The sequence below is a fragment of the Nelumbo lutea genome, chromosome 4 (assembly GCF_056320005.1).
Source record: "Nelumbo lutea isolate HS-2025 chromosome 4, American lotus-T2T, whole genome shotgun sequence".
Taxonomy (NCBI): Eukaryota; Viridiplantae; Streptophyta; class Magnoliopsida; order Proteales; family Nelumbonaceae; genus Nelumbo; species Nelumbo lutea.
Genome location: NC_142687.1, coordinates 51,338,832 through 51,354,509, shown reverse-complemented (window position 1 = coordinate 51,354,509; position 15,678 = coordinate 51,338,832). Strand labels below are relative to the sequence as shown.

General features: G+C 45.2%; 5 non-coding genes and 26 pseudogenes across 5 annotated transcripts; all 31 read right to left on the bottom strand.

Annotated features, from left to right (window-relative positions):
* Nucleotides 1-91: 91 nt before the first annotated feature.
* Nucleotides 92-209, bottom strand: LOC148856859 (5S ribosomal RNA; annotated as a pseudogene).
* Nucleotides 210-567: 358 nt separating this feature from the next.
* LOC148856858 (5S ribosomal RNA) lies at nt 568-685 on the bottom strand (annotated as a pseudogene).
* Nucleotides 686-1,044: 359 nt separating this feature from the next.
* Nucleotides 1,045-1,163, bottom strand: LOC148856857 (5S ribosomal RNA; annotated as a pseudogene).
* Nucleotides 1,164-1,522: 359 nt separating this feature from the next.
* On the bottom strand, nt 1,523-1,639 carry LOC148856856 (5S ribosomal RNA; annotated as a pseudogene).
* A 359-nt stretch (nt 1,640-1,998) lies between these two features.
* LOC148856855 (5S ribosomal RNA) lies at nt 1,999-2,116 on the bottom strand (annotated as a pseudogene).
* Nucleotides 2,117-2,475: 359 nt separating this feature from the next.
* LOC148856854 (5S ribosomal RNA) lies at nt 2,476-2,594 on the bottom strand. The gene has a single exon (XR_016098197.1). It is a non-coding gene; the product is annotated as a 5S ribosomal RNA (ribosomal RNA).
* A 358-nt stretch (nt 2,595-2,952) lies between these two features.
* On the bottom strand, nt 2,953-3,070 carry LOC148856853 (5S ribosomal RNA; annotated as a pseudogene).
* A 359-nt stretch (nt 3,071-3,429) lies between these two features.
* Nucleotides 3,430-3,548, bottom strand: LOC148856852 (5S ribosomal RNA; annotated as a pseudogene).
* Nucleotides 3,549-3,906: 358 nt separating this feature from the next.
* LOC148856851 (5S ribosomal RNA) lies at nt 3,907-4,023 on the bottom strand (annotated as a pseudogene).
* A 359-nt stretch (nt 4,024-4,382) lies between these two features.
* On the bottom strand, nt 4,383-4,501 carry LOC148856850 (5S ribosomal RNA). The gene has a single exon (XR_016097007.1). It is a non-coding gene; the product is annotated as a 5S ribosomal RNA (ribosomal RNA).
* Nucleotides 4,502-4,860: 359 nt separating this feature from the next.
* On the bottom strand, nt 4,861-4,978 carry LOC148856849 (5S ribosomal RNA; annotated as a pseudogene).
* Nucleotides 4,979-5,813: 835 nt separating this feature from the next.
* Nucleotides 5,814-5,932, bottom strand: LOC148856848 (5S ribosomal RNA). The gene has a single exon (XR_016097845.1). It is a non-coding gene; the product is annotated as a 5S ribosomal RNA (ribosomal RNA).
* Nucleotides 5,933-6,291: 359 nt separating this feature from the next.
* Nucleotides 6,292-6,409, bottom strand: LOC148856847 (5S ribosomal RNA; annotated as a pseudogene).
* A 359-nt stretch (nt 6,410-6,768) lies between these two features.
* Nucleotides 6,769-6,886, bottom strand: LOC148856846 (5S ribosomal RNA; annotated as a pseudogene).
* A 359-nt stretch (nt 6,887-7,245) lies between these two features.
* On the bottom strand, nt 7,246-7,364 carry LOC148856845 (5S ribosomal RNA; annotated as a pseudogene).
* Nucleotides 7,365-7,723: 359 nt separating this feature from the next.
* LOC148856844 (5S ribosomal RNA) lies at nt 7,724-7,841 on the bottom strand (annotated as a pseudogene).
* A 358-nt stretch (nt 7,842-8,199) lies between these two features.
* Nucleotides 8,200-8,317, bottom strand: LOC148856843 (5S ribosomal RNA; annotated as a pseudogene).
* A 359-nt stretch (nt 8,318-8,676) lies between these two features.
* On the bottom strand, nt 8,677-8,794 carry LOC148856842 (5S ribosomal RNA; annotated as a pseudogene).
* A 358-nt stretch (nt 8,795-9,152) lies between these two features.
* On the bottom strand, nt 9,153-9,270 carry LOC148856841 (5S ribosomal RNA; annotated as a pseudogene).
* Nucleotides 9,271-10,105: 835 nt separating this feature from the next.
* LOC148856840 (5S ribosomal RNA) lies at nt 10,106-10,224 on the bottom strand. Its single transcript, XR_016097005.1, has one exon. It is a non-coding gene; the product is annotated as a 5S ribosomal RNA (ribosomal RNA).
* Nucleotides 10,225-10,583: 359 nt separating this feature from the next.
* On the bottom strand, nt 10,584-10,701 carry LOC148856839 (5S ribosomal RNA; annotated as a pseudogene).
* Nucleotides 10,702-11,060: 359 nt separating this feature from the next.
* Nucleotides 11,061-11,178, bottom strand: LOC148856838 (5S ribosomal RNA; annotated as a pseudogene).
* Nucleotides 11,179-11,537: 359 nt separating this feature from the next.
* Nucleotides 11,538-11,655, bottom strand: LOC148856837 (5S ribosomal RNA; annotated as a pseudogene).
* A 359-nt stretch (nt 11,656-12,014) lies between these two features.
* LOC148856836 (5S ribosomal RNA) lies at nt 12,015-12,133 on the bottom strand (annotated as a pseudogene).
* Nucleotides 12,134-12,491: 358 nt separating this feature from the next.
* LOC148856835 (5S ribosomal RNA) lies at nt 12,492-12,609 on the bottom strand (annotated as a pseudogene).
* A 359-nt stretch (nt 12,610-12,968) lies between these two features.
* LOC148856834 (5S ribosomal RNA) lies at nt 12,969-13,086 on the bottom strand (annotated as a pseudogene).
* Nucleotides 13,087-13,444: 358 nt separating this feature from the next.
* On the bottom strand, nt 13,445-13,562 carry LOC148856833 (5S ribosomal RNA; annotated as a pseudogene).
* Nucleotides 13,563-13,921: 359 nt separating this feature from the next.
* Nucleotides 13,922-14,040, bottom strand: LOC148856832 (5S ribosomal RNA). Its single transcript, XR_016098196.1, has one exon. It is a non-coding gene; the product is annotated as a 5S ribosomal RNA (ribosomal RNA).
* A 358-nt stretch (nt 14,041-14,398) lies between these two features.
* LOC148856831 (5S ribosomal RNA) lies at nt 14,399-14,516 on the bottom strand (annotated as a pseudogene).
* Nucleotides 14,517-14,875: 359 nt separating this feature from the next.
* Nucleotides 14,876-14,994, bottom strand: LOC148856830 (5S ribosomal RNA; annotated as a pseudogene).
* A 358-nt stretch (nt 14,995-15,352) lies between these two features.
* On the bottom strand, nt 15,353-15,469 carry LOC148856829 (5S ribosomal RNA; annotated as a pseudogene).
* Between the last annotated feature and the right edge of the window lie 209 nt (nt 15,470-15,678).

Genomic DNA, 15,678 nt, shown 5'->3' with positions numbered 1-15,678 from the left:
CGAGTATCCGGCGCGTTGTTTCCAGTTGTCTCGCCGAAACGACATATGGAATTTGCAAATAGTATATCAAAAATAAAATATTAATAAAATTGGGGTGCAACACGAGGACTTCCTAGGAGGTCACCAATCTTAGTACTACTCTCGCCAAGAACGCTTAACTTCGGAGTTCAAATGGGATCCGATGCATTAGTGCTTGTTTGATCGCACCCATTTTCTTCTTGCACGCTTAAATCTTTATGCACTCACTATTTTGCTCCCCTCCATTAATTCTTTCAGACTTGAAAAACGGTGTATGCAACTTTCCTCCCTTGGTACCCGTGCACAAGATCCCACGTGAGCGGAGTTATTCATTTCGAGATCTGCCACAGCCCCGGATAGATGCAATACTATCGCGGGGCCCACAATGCACGACGAACACCAAAAGCCCGGTTGTGCACCGTTCCCATTCAGTAATGACGATCGAACCGCAAATGGTCCGAGTATCCGGCGTGTTGTTTCTAGTTGTCTCGCCGAAACGACATATGGAATTTGCAAATAGTATATCAAAAATAAAATATTAATAAAATTGGGGTGCAACACGGGGACTTCCTTGGAGGTCACCAATCTTAGTACTACTCTCGCCAAGAACGCTTAACTTCGGAGTTCAAATGGGATCCGATGCATTAGTGCTGGTATGATCGCACCCATTTTCTTCTTACTCGCTTAAATCTTTGTGCACTCACTATCTTGCTGCCCTGCATTAATTCTTTCAGATTTGAAAAAACGGTGTATGCAACTTTCCTCCCATGGTAACCGTGCACAAGCTTCCACGTGAGCGGAGTTATTCCTTTGCAGATCTGCCGCAGCCCCGGATAGATGCAATTATATCGCGGGGCCCACAATGCACAACGAATGCCAAAAGCCCGGTTTCGCACCGTTCCCATTTAGTTATGACGATCGTACCGCAAATGGTCCGAGTATCCAGCGCGTTGTTTCTAGTTGTCTCGCCGAAACGACATATGGAATTTGCAAATAGTATATCAAAAATAAAATATTAATAAAATTGGGGTGCAACACGAGGACATCCCAGGAGTTCACCCATCCTAGTACTACTCTTGCCCAAGCATGCTTAACTTCGGAGTTCTGATGGGATCCGGTGCATTAGTGCTGGTATGATCGCACCCGTTTGCTTTTTGCTCGCTTAAATCTTTATGCACTCACTATCTTGTTCCCCTCCATTAATTATTACAGATTTGAAAAAATGGTGTATGCAACTTTCCTCCCTTGGTAACCGTGCACAAGCTTCCACGTGAGCGGAGTTATTCCTTTGTAGATCTACCGTAGCCCCGGATAGATGCAATAATATCGCGGGGCCCACAATGCATGACGAATGCCAAAAGCCCGGTTTTGCACCGTTCCCATTCAGTAATGACGATCGTGCCGCAAATGGTCCGAGTATCCGGCGTGTTGTTTCTAGTTGTATCGCCGAAACGACATATGGAATTTGCAAATAGTATATCAAAAATAAAATATTTATAAAATTGGGGTGCAACACGAGGACTTCTACGAGGTCACCAATCTTAGTACTACTCTCGCCAAGAACGCTTAACTTCGGAGTTCAAATGGGATCCGATGCATTAGTGCTTGTATGATCGCACCCATTTTCTTCTTGCTCGCTTAAATCTTTATGCACTCACTATTTTTCTCCCCTCCATTAATTCTTTCAGACTTTAAAAAACGGTGTATGCAACTTTCCTCCCTTGGTACCCGTGCACAAGCTCCCACGTGAGCGGAGTTATTCATTTCCAGATCTGCCGCAGCCCCGGATAGATGCAATAATATCGCGGGGCCCACAATGCACGACGAACGCCCAAATCCCGGTTTTGAACCGTTCCCATTCAATAATGATGATCGAACCGTAAATGCTCCGAGTATCCGGCGCGTTGTTTCCAGTTGTTTCGCCGAAACGACATATGGAATTTGAAAATAGTATATAAAAAATAAAATATTAATAAAATTGGGGTGCAACACGAGGACTTCCTAGGAGGTCACCAATCTTAGTACTACTCTCGCCAAGAACGCTTAACTTCGGAGTTCAAATGGGATCCGATGCATTAGTGCTTGTATGATCGCACCCATTTTCTTCTTGCTCGCTTAAATCTTTATGCACTCACTATTTTTCTCCCCTCCATTAATTCTTTCAGACTTTAAAAAACGGTGTATGCAACTTTCCTCCCTTGGTACCCGTGCACAAGCTCCCACGTGAGCGGAGTTATTCATTTCCAGATCTGCCGCAGCCCCGGATAGATGCAAAAATATCGCAGGGCCCACAATCCACGACGAACGCCCAAATCCCGGTTTTGCACCGTTCCCATTCAGTAATGACGATCGAACCGTAAATGGTCCGAGTATCCGGCGCGTTGTTTCCAGTTTTCTCGCCGAAACGACATATGGAATTTGAAAATAGTATATCAAAAATAAAATTTTAATAAAATTGGGGTGCAACACGAGGACTTCCTAGGAGTTCACCAATCCTAGTACTACTCTCGCCCAAGCACGCTTAACTTCGGAGTTCTGATGGGATCCGGTGTATTAGTGCTGGTATGATCGCACCCGATTGCTTCTTGCTCGCTTAAATCTTTATGCACTCACTATCATGCACCCCTCCATTAATTCTTCAGACTTGAAAAAACGGTGTATGCAACTTTCCTCCCTTGGTACCCGTGCACAAGCTCCCACATGAGCGGAGTTATTCATTTCAAGATCTGCCACAGCCCCGGATAGATGCAATACTATCGCGGGGCCCACAATGCACGACGAACACCCAAAGCCCGGTTTTGCACCATTCCCATTCAATAATGACGATCGAACTGCAAATGCTCCGAGTATCCGGCGCGTTGTTTCCTGTTGTCTCGCCGAAACGACATATGGAATTTGCAAATAGTATATCAAAAAGAAAATATTAATAAAATTGGGGTGCAACACGAGGACTTCCTAGGAGGTCACCAATCTTAGTTCTACTCTCGCCAAGAACGCTTAACTTCGGAGTTCAAATGGGATCCGATGCATTAGTGCTGGTATGATCGCACCCATTTTCTTCTTGCTCGCTTAAATCTTTACGCACTCACTATTTTGCTCCCCTCCATTAATTCTTTCAGACTTGAAAAAACGGTGTATGCAACTTTCCTCCCTTGGTACCCGTGCACAAGCTCCCACGTGAGCGGAGTTATTCCTTTCCAGATCTGCCACTGCCCCGGATAGATGCAATAATATCGCGGGGCCAATAATCCACGACGAACGCCCAAATCCCGGTTTTGCACCGTTCCCATTTAGTAATGACGATCGAACAGTAAATGCTCCGAGTATCCGGCGCGTTGTTTCCAGTTGTCTCGCCGAAACGACATATGGAATCTGAAAATAGTATATCAAAAATAAAATATTAATAAAATTGGGGTGCAACACGAGGATTTCCTAGGAGTTCACCAATCCTAGTACTACTCTCGTCCAAGCACGCTTAACTTCGGAGTTCTGATGGGATCCGGTGTATTAGTGCTGGTATGATCGCACCCGTTTGCTTCTTGCTTGCTTAAATCTTTATGCACTCACTATCTTGATCCCCTCCATTAATTCTTTCGGACTTGAAAAATGGTGTATGCAACTTTCCTCCCTTGGTAACCGTGCACAATCTCCCACGTGAGCGGAGTTATTCCTTTCCAGATCTGCCGCAGCCCCAGATAGATGCAATAATATCACGGGGCCCACAATGCACGACGAATGCCAAAAGCCCGGTTTTGCACCATTCCCATTCAGTAATGACGATCGTGCCGCAAATGGTCCGAGTATCCGGCGTGTTGTTTCTAGTTGTCTCGCCGAAATGACATATGGAATTTGCAAATAGTATATCAAAAATAAAATATTAATAAAATTGGGGTGCAACACGAGGACTTCCTTGGAGGTCACCAATCTTAGCACTACTCTCGCAAGAACGCTTAACTTCGGAGTTCAAATGGGATCCGATGCATTAGTGCTGGTATGATCGCACCCATTTTATTCTTACTCGCTTAAATCTTTGTGCACTCACTATCTTGCTGCCCTCCATTAATTCTTTCAGACTTGAAAAAACGGTGTATGCAACTTTCCTCCCAGGGTAACCGTGCACAAGCTTCCACGTGAGCGGAGTTATTCCTTTCCAGATCTGCCGCAGCCCCGGATAGATGCAATAATATCGCGGGGCCCACAATGCACGACGAATGCCAAAAGCCCGGTTTTGCACCGTTCCCATTTAGTTATGACGATCGTGCCGCAAATGGTATGAGTATGCGGCGCGTTGTTTCCAGTTGTCTCGCCGAAACGACATATGGAATTTGCAAATAGTATATCAAAAACAAAATATTAATAAAATTGGGGTGCAACACGAGGACTTCCCAGGAGGTCACCCATCCTAGTACTACTCTTGCCCAAGCATGCTTAACTTCGGAGTTCTGATGGGATCCGGTGCATTAGTGCTGGTATGATCGCACCCGTTTGCTTTTTGCTCGCTTAAATCTTTATGCACTCACTATCTTGTTCCCCTCCATTAATTATTTCAGACTTGAAAAAACGGTGTATGCAACTTTCCTCCCTTGGAACCCGTGCACAAGATTCCACGTGAGCGGAGTTATTCCTTTGTAGATCTGCCGCAGCCCCGGATAGACGCAATAATATCGCGGGGCCCACAGTGCACGACGAATGCCAAAAGCCCGGTTTTGCACCGTTCCCATTCAGTAATGACGATCGTGCCGCAAATGGTCCGAGTATCCGGAGTGTTGTTTCTAGTTGTCTCGCCGAAACGACATATGGAATTTGCAAATAGTATATCAAAAATAAAATATTAATAAAATTGGGGTGCAACACGAGGACTTCCAAGGAGGTCACCAATCTTAGTACTACTCTCGCCAAGAACGCTTAACTTCGGAGTTCAAATGGGATCCGATGCATTAGTGCTGGTATGATCGCACCCATTTTCTTCTTGCACGCTTAAATCTTTATGCACTCACTATTTTGCTCCCCTCCATTAATTCTTTCAGACTTGAAAAAATGGTGTATGCAACTTTCCTCCCTTGGTAACCATGCACAAACTCCCACGTGAGCGGAGTTATTCCTTTCCAGATCTGCCGCAGCCCCGGATAGATGCAATAATATCACGGGGCCCACAATGCACGACGAATGCCAAAAGCCCGGTTTTGCACCATTCCCATTCAGTAATGACGATCGTGCCGCAAATGGTCCGAGTATCCGGCGTGTTGTTTCTAGTTGTCTCGCCGAAATGACATATGGAATTTGCAAATAGTATATCAAAAATAAAATATTAATAAAATTGGGGTGCAACACGAGGACTTTCTTGGAGGTCACCTATCTTAGCACTACTCTCGCAAGAACGCTTAACTTCGGAGTTCAAATGGGATCCGATGCATTAGTGCTGGTATGATCGCACCCATTTTCTTCTTACTCGCTTAAATCTTTGTGCACTCACTATCTTGCTGCCCTCCATTAATTCTTTCAGACTTGAAAAAACGGTGTATGCAACTTTCCTCCCATGGTAACCGTGCACAAACTTCCACGTGAGCGGAGTTATTCCTTTCCAGATCTGCCGCAGCCCCGGATAGATGCAATAATATCGCGGGGCCCACAATGCACGACGAATGCCAAAAGCCCGGTTTTGCACCGTTCCCATTTAGTTATGACGATCGTGCCGCAAATGGTATGAGTATGCGGCGCGTTGTTTCCAGTTGTCTCGCCGAAACGACATATGGAATTTGCAAATAGTATATCAAAAACAAAATATTAATAAAATTGGGGTGCAACACGAGGACTTCCCAGGAGGTCACCCATCCTAGTACTACTCTTGCCCAAGCATGCTTAATTTCGGAGTTCTGATGGGATCCGGTGCATTAGTGCTGGTATGATCGCACCCGTTTGCTTTTTGCTCGCTTAAATCTTTATGCACTCACTATCTTGTTCCCCTCCAGTAATTATTTCAGACTTGAAAAAACGGTGTATGCAACTTTCCTCCCTTGGAACCCGTGCACAAGATTCCACGTGAGCGGAGTTATTCCTTTGTAGATCTGCCGCAGCCCCGGATAGACGCAATAATATCGCGGGGCCCACAATGCACGACGAATGCCAAAAGCCCGGTTTTGCACCGTTCCCATTCAGTAATGACGATCGTGCCGCAAATGGTCCGAGTATCCGGAGTGTTGTTTCTAGTTGTATCGCCGAAACGACATATGGAATTTGCAAATAGTATATCAAAAATAAAATATTAATAAAATTGGGGTGCAACACGAGGACTTCCTAGGAGGTCACCAATCTTAGTACTACTCTCGCCAAGAACGCTTAACTTCGGAGTTCAAATGGGATCCGATGCATTAGTGCTGGTATGATCGCACCCATTTTCTTCTTGCACGCTTAAATCTTTATGCACTCACTATTTTGCTCCCCTCCATTAATTCTTTCAGACTTGAAAAAACGGTGTATGCAACTTTCCTCCCTTGGTACCCGTGCAGAAGCTCCCACGTGAGCGGAGTTATTCATTTCCAGATCTGCCGCAGTACCGGATAGATGCAATACTATCGCAGGGCCCACAATGCACGACGAACACCAAAAGCCCGGTTTTGCACCGTTCCCATTCAATAATGACGATCGAACCGCAAATGGTCCGAGTATCCGGCGCGTTGTTTCTAGTTGTCTCGCCGAAACGACATATGGAATTTGCAAATAGTATATCAAAAATAAAATATTAATAAAATTGGGGTGCAACACGAGGACTTCTTAGGAGGTCACCAATCTTAGTACTACTCTCGCCAAGAACGCTTAACTTCGGAGTTCAAATGGGATCCGATGCATTAGTGCTTGTATGATCGCACCCATTTTCTTCATGCTCGCTTAAATCTTTATGCACTCACTATCTTGCTGGCCTCCATTAATTCTTTCAGACTTGAAAAAATGGTGTATGCAACTTTCCTCCCTTGGTACCCGTGCACAAGCTCCCACGTGAGCGGAGTTATTCATTTCCAGATCTGCCGCAGCCCCGGATAGATGCAATAATATCACGGGGCCCACAATCCACGACGAACGCTCAAATCCCGGTTTGGCACCGTTCCCATTCAGTAATGACGATGGAACCGTAAATGCTCCGAGTATCCGGCGCGTTGTTTCCAGTTGTCTCGCCGAAACGACATATGGAATTTGAAAATAGTATATCAAAAATAAAATATTAATAAAATTGGGGTGCAACATGAGGAAATCCTAGGAGTTCACCAATCCTAGTACTACTCTCGCCCAAGCACGCTTAACTTCGGAGTTCTGATGGGATCCGGTGTATTAGTGCTGGTATGATCGCACCCGATTGCTTCTTGCTCGCTTAAATCTTTATGCACTCACTATTTTGCTCCCCTCCATTAATTCTTTCAGACTTGAAAAAATGGTGTATGCAACATTCCTCCCTTGGTACCCGTGCACAAGCTCCCACGTGAGCGGAGTTATTCATTTCCAGATCTGCCGCAGCCCCGGATAGATGCAATAATATCGCGGGGCCCACAATCCACGACGAACGCCCAAATCCCGGTTTTGCACCGTTCCCATTCAGTAATGATGATCGAACCGTAAATGCTCCGAGTATCCGGCGCGTTGTTTCCAGTTGTCTCGCCGAAACGACATATGGAATTTGAAAATAGTATATCAAAAATAAAATATTAATAAAATTGGGGTGCAACACGAGGACTTCCTAGGAGGTCACCAATCTTAGTACTACTCTCGCCAAGAACGCTTAACTTCGGAGTTCAAATGGGATCCGATGCATTAGTGCTTGTATGATCGCACCCATTTTCTTCTTGCTCGCTTAAATCTTTATGCACTCACTATTTTTCTCCCCTCCATTAATTCTTTCAGACTTTAAAAAATGGTGTATGCAACTTTCCTCCCTTGGTACCCGTGCACAAGCTCCCACGTGAGCGGAGTTATTCATTTCCAGATCTGCCGCAGCCCCGGATAGATGCAATAATATCGCGGGGCCCACAATCCACGACGAACGCCCAAATCCCAGTTTGCACCGTTACCATTCAGTAATGACGATCGAACCGTAAATGCTCCGAGTATCCGGCGCGTTGTATCCAGTTGTCTCGCCGAAACGACATATGGAATTTGAAAATAGTATATCAAAAATAAAATATTAATAAAATTGGGGTGCAACACGAGGACTTCCTAGGAGGTCACCAATCTTAGTACTACTCTCGCCAAGAACGCTTAACTTCGGAGTTCAAATGGGATCCGATGCATTAGTGCTTGTATGATCGCACCCATTTTCTTCTTGCTCGCTTAAATCTTTGTGCACTCACTATCTTGCTGCCCTCCATTAATTCTTTCAGACTTGAAAAAACGGTGTATGCAACTTTCCTCCCTTGGTAACCGTGCACAAGCTTCCACGTGAGCGGAGTTATTCATTTCCAGATCTGCCGCAGCCCCGGATAGATGCAATAATATCGCGGGGCCCACAATGCACGACGAATGCCAAAAGCCCGGTTTTGCACCGTTCCCATTTAGTTATGACGATCGTGCCGCAAATGGTATGAGTATGCGGCGCGTTGTTTCCAGTTGTCTCGCCGAAACGACATATGGAATTTGCAAATAGTATATCAAAAATAAAATATTAATAAAATTGGGGTGCAACACGAGGACTTCCTAGGAGGTCACCAATCTTAGTACTACTCTCGCCAAGAACGCTTAACTTCGGAGTTCAAATGGGATCCGATGTATTAGTGCTTGTATGATCGCACCCATTTTCTTCTTGCACGCTTAAATCTTTATGCACTCACTATTTTGCTCCCCTCCATTAATTCTTTCAGACTTGGAAAAACGGTGTATGCAACTTTCCTCCCTTGGTACCCGTGCACAAGCTCCCACGTGAGCGGAGTTATTCATTTTCAGATCTGCCGCAGCCCCGGATAGATGCAATAATATCGCGGGGCCCACAATCCACGACGAACGCCCAAATCCCAGTTTGCACCGTTACCATTCAGTAATGACGATCGAACCGTAAATGCTCCGAGTATCCGGCGCGTTGTTTCCAGTTGTCTCGCCGAAACGACATATGGAATTTGAAAATAGTATATCAAAAATAAAATATTAATAAAATTGGGGTGCAACACGAGGACTTCCTAGGAGGTCACCAATCTTAGTACTACTCTCGCCAAGAACGCTTAACTTCGGAGTTCAAATGGGATCCGATGCATTAGTGCTTGTATGATCGCACCCATTTTCTTCTTGATCGCTTAAATCTTTATGCACTCACTATTTTTCTCCCCTCCATTAATTCTTTCAGACTTTAAAAAATGGTGTATGCAACTTTCCTCCCTTGGTAACCGTGCACAAACTCCCACGTGAGCGGAGTTATTCCTTTCCAGATCTGCCGCAGCCCCGGATAGATGCAATAATATCACGGGGCCCACAATGCACGACGAATGCCAAAAGCCCGGTTTTGCACCATTCCCATTCAGTAATGACGATCGTGCCGCAAATGGTCCGAGTATCCGGCGTGTTGTTTCTAGTTGTCTCGCCGAAATGACATATGGAATTTGCAAATAGTATATCAAAAATAAAATATTAATAAAATTGGGGTGCAACACGAGGACTTTCTTGGAGGTCACCAATCTTAGCACTACTCTCGCAAGAACGCTTAACTTCGGAGTTCAAATGGGGTCCGATGCATTAGTGCTGGTATGATCGCACCCATTTTCTTCTTACTCGCTTAAATCTTTGTGCACTCACTATCTTGCTGCCCTCCATTAATTCTTTCAGACTTGAAAAAACGGTGTATGCAACTTTCCTCCCATGGTAACCGTGCACAAGCTTCCACGTGAGCGGAGTTATTCCTTTCCAGATCTGCCGCAGCCCCGGATAGATGCAATAATATCGCGGGGCCCACAATGCACGACGAATGCCAAAAGCCCGGTTTTGCACCGTTCCCATTTAGTTATGACGATCGTGCCGCAAATGGTATGAGTATGCGGCGCGTTGTTTCCAGTTGTCTCGCCGAAACGACATATGGAATTTGCAAATAGTATATCAAAAACAAAATATTAATAAAATTGGGGTGCAACACGAGGACTTCCCAGGAGGTCACCCATCCTAGTACTACTCTTGCCCAAGCATGCTTAACTTCGGAGTTCTGATGGGATCCGGTGCATTAGTGCTGGTATGATCGCACCCGTTTGCTTTTTGCTCGCTTAAATCTTTATGCACTCACTATCTTGTTCCCCTCCAGTAATTATTTCAGACTTGAAAAAACGGTGTATGCAACTTTCCTCCCTTGGAACCCGTGCACAAGATTCCACGTGAGCGGAGTTATTCCTTTGTAGATCTGCCGCAGCCCCGGATAGACGCAATAATATCGCGGGGCCCACAATGCACGACGAATGCCAAAAGCCCGGTTTTGCACCGTTCCCATTCAGTAATGACGATCGTGCCGCAAATGGTCCGAGTATCCGGAGTGTTGTTTCTAGTTGTATCGCCGAAACGACATATGGAATTTGCAAATAGTATATCAAAAATAAAATATTAATAAAATTGGGGTGCAACACGAGGACTTCCTAGGAGGTCACCAATCTTAGTACTACTCTCGCCAAGAACGCTTAACTTCGGAGTTCAAATGGGATCCGATGCATTAGTGCTGGTATGATCGCACCCATTTTCTTCTTGCACGCTTAAATCTTTATGCACTCACTATTTTGCTCCCCTCCATTAATTCTTTCAGACTTGAAAAAACGGTGTATGCAACTTTCCTCCCTTGGTACCCGTGCAGAAGCTCCCACGTGAGCGGAGTTATTCATTTCCAGATCTGCCGCAGTCCCGGATAGATGCAATACTATCGCAGGGCCCACATTGCACGACGAACACCAAAAGCCCGGTTTTGCACCGTTCCCATTCAATAATGACGATCGAACCGCAAATGGTCCGAGTATCCGGCGCGTTGTTTCTAGTTGTCTCGCCGAAACGACATATGGAATTTGCAAATAGTATATCAAAAATAAAATATTAATAAAATTGGGGTGCAACACGAGGACTTCTTAGGAGGTCACCAATCTTAGTACTACTCTCGCCAAGAACGCTTAACTTCGGAGTTCAAATGGGATCCGATGCATTAGTGCTTGTATGATCGCACCCATTTTCTTCATGCTCGCTTAAATCTTTATGCACTCACTATCTTGCTGGCCTCCATTAATTCTTTCAGACTTGAAAAAACGGTGTATGCAACTTTCCTCCCTTGGTACCCGTGCACAAGCTCCCACGTGAGCGGAGTTATTCATTTCCAGATCTGCCGCAGCCCCGGATAGATGCAATAATATCGCGGGGCCCACAATCCACGACGAACGCCCAAATCCCGGTTTTGCACCGTTCCCATTCAGTAATGACGATCGAACCGTAAATGCTCCGAGTATCCGGCGCGTTGTTTCCAGTTGTCTCGCCGAAACGACATATGGAATTTGAAAATAGTATATCAAAAATAAAATAATAATAAAATTGGGGTGCAACACGAGGACTTCCTAGGAGGTCACCAATCTTAGTACTACTCTCGCCAAGAACGCTTAACTTCGGAGTTCAAATGGGATCCGATGCATTAGTGCTTGTATGATCGCACCCATTTTCTTCTTGCTCGCTTAAATCTTTATGCACTCACTATTTTTCTCCTCTCCATTAATTCTTTCAGACTTGAAAAAACGGTGTATGCAACTTTCCTCCCTTGGTACCCGTGCACAAGCTCCCACGTGAGCGGAGTTATTCATTTCCAGATCTGCCGCAGCCCCGGATAGATGCAATAATATCGCGGGGCCCACAATCCACGACGAACGCCCAAATCCCGGTTTTGCACCGTTACCATTCAGTAATGACGATCGAACCGTAAATGCTCCGAGTATCCGGCGCGTTGTTTCCAGTTTTCTCGCCGAAACGACATATGGAATTTGAAAATAGTATATCAAAAATAAAATTTTAATAAAATTGGGGTGCAACACGAGGACTTCCTAGGAGTTCACCAATCCTAGTACTACTCTCGCCAAAGCACGCTTAACTTCGGAGTTCTGATGGGATCCGGTGTATTAGTGCTGGTATGATCGCACCCGTTTTCTTCTTGCTCGCTTAAATCTTTATGCACTCACTATCTTGCACCCCTCCATTAATTCTTCAGACTTGAAAAAACGGTGTATGCAACTTTCCTCCCTTGGTACCCGTGCACAAGCTCCCACGTGAGCGGAGTTATTCATTTCCAGATCTGCCACAGCCCCGGATAGATGCAATACTATCGCGGGGCCCACAATGCACGACGAACACCAAAAGCCCGGTTTTGCACCATTCCCATTCAGTAATGACGATCGTACCGCAAATGGTCCGAGTATCCGGCGTGTTGTTTCTTGTTGTCTCGCCGAAACGACATATGGAATTTGCAAATAGTATATCAAAAAGAAAATATTAATAAAATTGGGGTGCAACACGAGGATTTCCTTGGAGGTCACCAATCTTAGTACTACTCTCGCCAAGAACGCTTAACTTCGGAGTTCAAATGGGATCCGATGCATTAGTGCTGGTATGATCGCACCCATTTTCTTCTTGCTCGCTTAAATCTTTGCGCACTCACTATTTTGCTCCCCTCCATTAATTCTTTCAGACTTGAAAAAACGGTGTATGCAACTTTCCTCCCTTGGTACCCATGCACAAGCTCCCACGTGAGCGGAGTTATTCATTTCCAGATCTGCCGCAGCCCCGGATAGATGCAATAATATCACGGGGCCCACAATCCACGACGAACGCCCAAATCCCGGTTTTGAACCGTTCCCATTCAGTAATGATGATCGAACCGTAAATGCTCCGAGTATCCGGCGCGTTGTTTCCAGTTGTTTCGCCGAAACGACATATGGAATTTGAAAATAGTATATCAAAAATAAAATATTAATAAAATTGGGGTGCAACACGAGGACTTCCTAGGAGGTCACCAATCTTAGTACTACTCTCGCCAAGAACGCTTAACTTCGGAGTTCAAATGGGATCCGATGCATTAGTGCTTGTATGATCGCACCCATTTTCTTCTTGCTCGCTTAAATCTTTATGCACTCACTATTTTTCTCCCCTCCATTAATTCTTTCAGACTTTAAAAAATGGTGTATGCAACTTTCCTCCCTTGGTACCCGTGCACAAGCTCCCACGTGAGCGGAGTTATTCATTTCCAGATCTGCCGCAGCCCCGGATAGATGAATAATATCGCGGGGCCCACAATCCACGACGAACGCCCAAATCCAGGTTTTGAACCGTTCCCATTCAGTAATGATGATCGAACCGTAAATGCTCCGAGTATCCGGTGCGTTGTTTCTAGTTGTTTCGCCGAAACGACATATGGAATTTGAAAATAGTATATAAAAAATAAAATATTAATAAAATTGGGGTGCAACACGAGGACTTCTTAGGAGGTCACCAATCTTAGTACTACTCTCGCCAAGAACGCTTAACTTCGGAGTTCAAATGGGATCCGATGCATTAGTGCTTGTATGATCGCACCCATTTTCTTCTTGCTCGCTTAAATCTTTATGCACTCACTATTTTTCTCCCCTCCATTAATTCTTTCAGACTTTAAAAAACGGTGTATGCAACTTTCCTCCCTTGGTACCCGTGCACAAGCTCCCACGTGAGCGGAGTTATTCATTTCCAGATTTGCCGCAGCCCCGGATAGATGCAAAAATATCGCAGGGCCCACAATCCACGACGAACGCCCAAATCCCGGTTTTGCACCGTTCCCATTCAGTAATGACGATCGAACCGTAAATGGTCCGAGTATCCGGCGCGTTGTTTCCAGTTTTCTCGCCGAAACGACATATGGAATTTGAAAATAGTATATCAAAAATAAAATTTTAATAAAATTGGGGTGCAACACGAGGACTTCCTAGGAGTTCACCAATCCTAGTACTACTCTCGCCCAAGCACGCTTAACTTCGGAGTTCTGATGGGATCCGGTGTATTAGTGCTGGTATGATCGCACCCGATTGCTTCTTGCTCGCTTAAATCTTTATGCACTCACTACCATGCACCCCTCTATTAATTCTTCAGACTTGAAAAAACGGTGTATGCAACTTTCCTCCCTTGGTACCCGTGCACAAGCTCCCACATGAGCGGAGTTATTCATTTCCAGATCTGCCACAGCCCCGGATAGATGCAATACTATCGCGGGGCCCACAATGCACGACGAACACCCAAAGCCCGGTTTTGCACCATTCCCATTCAATAATGACGATCGAACCGCAAATGTTCCGAGTATCCGGCGCGTTGTTTCCTGTTGTCTCGCCGAAACGACATATGGAATTTGCAAATAGTATATCAAAAAGAAAATATTAATAAAATTGGGGTGCAACACGAGGACTTCCTAGGAGGTCACCAATCTTAGTTCTACTCTCGCCTAGAACGCTTAACTTCGGAGTTCAAATGGGATCCGATGCATTAGTGCTGGTATGATCGCACCCATTTTCTTCTTGCTCGCTTAAATCTTTACGCACTCACTATTTTGCTCCCCTCCATTAATTCTTTCAGACTTGAAAAAACGGTGTATGCAACTTTCCTCCCTTGGTACCCATGCACAAGCTCCCACGTGAGCGGAGTTATTCCTTTCCAGATCTGCCACTGCCCTGGATAGATGCAATAATATCGCGGGGCCAATAATCCACGACGAACGCCCAAATCCCGGTTTTGCACCGTTCCCATTTAGTAATGACGGTCGAACAGTAAATGCTCCGAGTATCCGGCGCGTTGTTTCCAGTTGTCTCGCCGAAACGACATATGGAATCTGAAAATAGTATATCAAAAATAAAATATTAATAAAATTGGGGTGCAACACGAGGATTTCCTAGGAGTTCACCAATCCTAGTACTACTCTCGTCCAAGCACGCTTAACTTCGGAGTTCTGATGGGATCCGGTGTATTAGTGCTGGTATGATCGCACCCGTTTGCTTCTTGCTTGCTTAAATCTTTATGCACTCACTATCTTGCTCCCCTCCATTAATTCTTTCGGACTTGAAAAATGGTGTATGCAACTTTCCTCCCTTGGTAACCGTGCACAAACTCCCACGTGAGCGGAGTTATTCCTTTCCAGATCTGCCGCAGCCCCGGATAGATGCAATAATATCACGGGGCCCACAATGCACGACGAATGCCAAAAGCCCGGTTTTGCACCATTCCCATTCAGTAATGACGATCGTGCCGCAAATGGTCCGAGTATCCGGCGTGTTGTTTCTAGTTGTCTCGCCGAAATGACATATGGAATTTGCAAATAGTATATCAAAAATAAAATATTAATAAAATTGGGGTGCAACACGAGGACTTCCTTGGAGGTCACCAATCTTAGCACTACTCTCGCAAGAACGCTTAACTTCGGAGTTCAAATGGGATCCGATGCATTAGTGCTGGTATGATCGCACCCATTTTCTTCTTACTCGCTTAAATCTTTGTGCACTCACTATCTTGCTGCCCTCCATTAATTCTTTCAGACTTGAAAAAACGGTGTATGCAACTTTCCTCCCATGGTAACCGTGCACAAGCTTCCACGTGAGCGGAGTTATTCCTTTCCAGATCTGCCGCAGCCCCGGATAGATGCAATAATATCGCGGGGCCCACAATGCACGACGAATG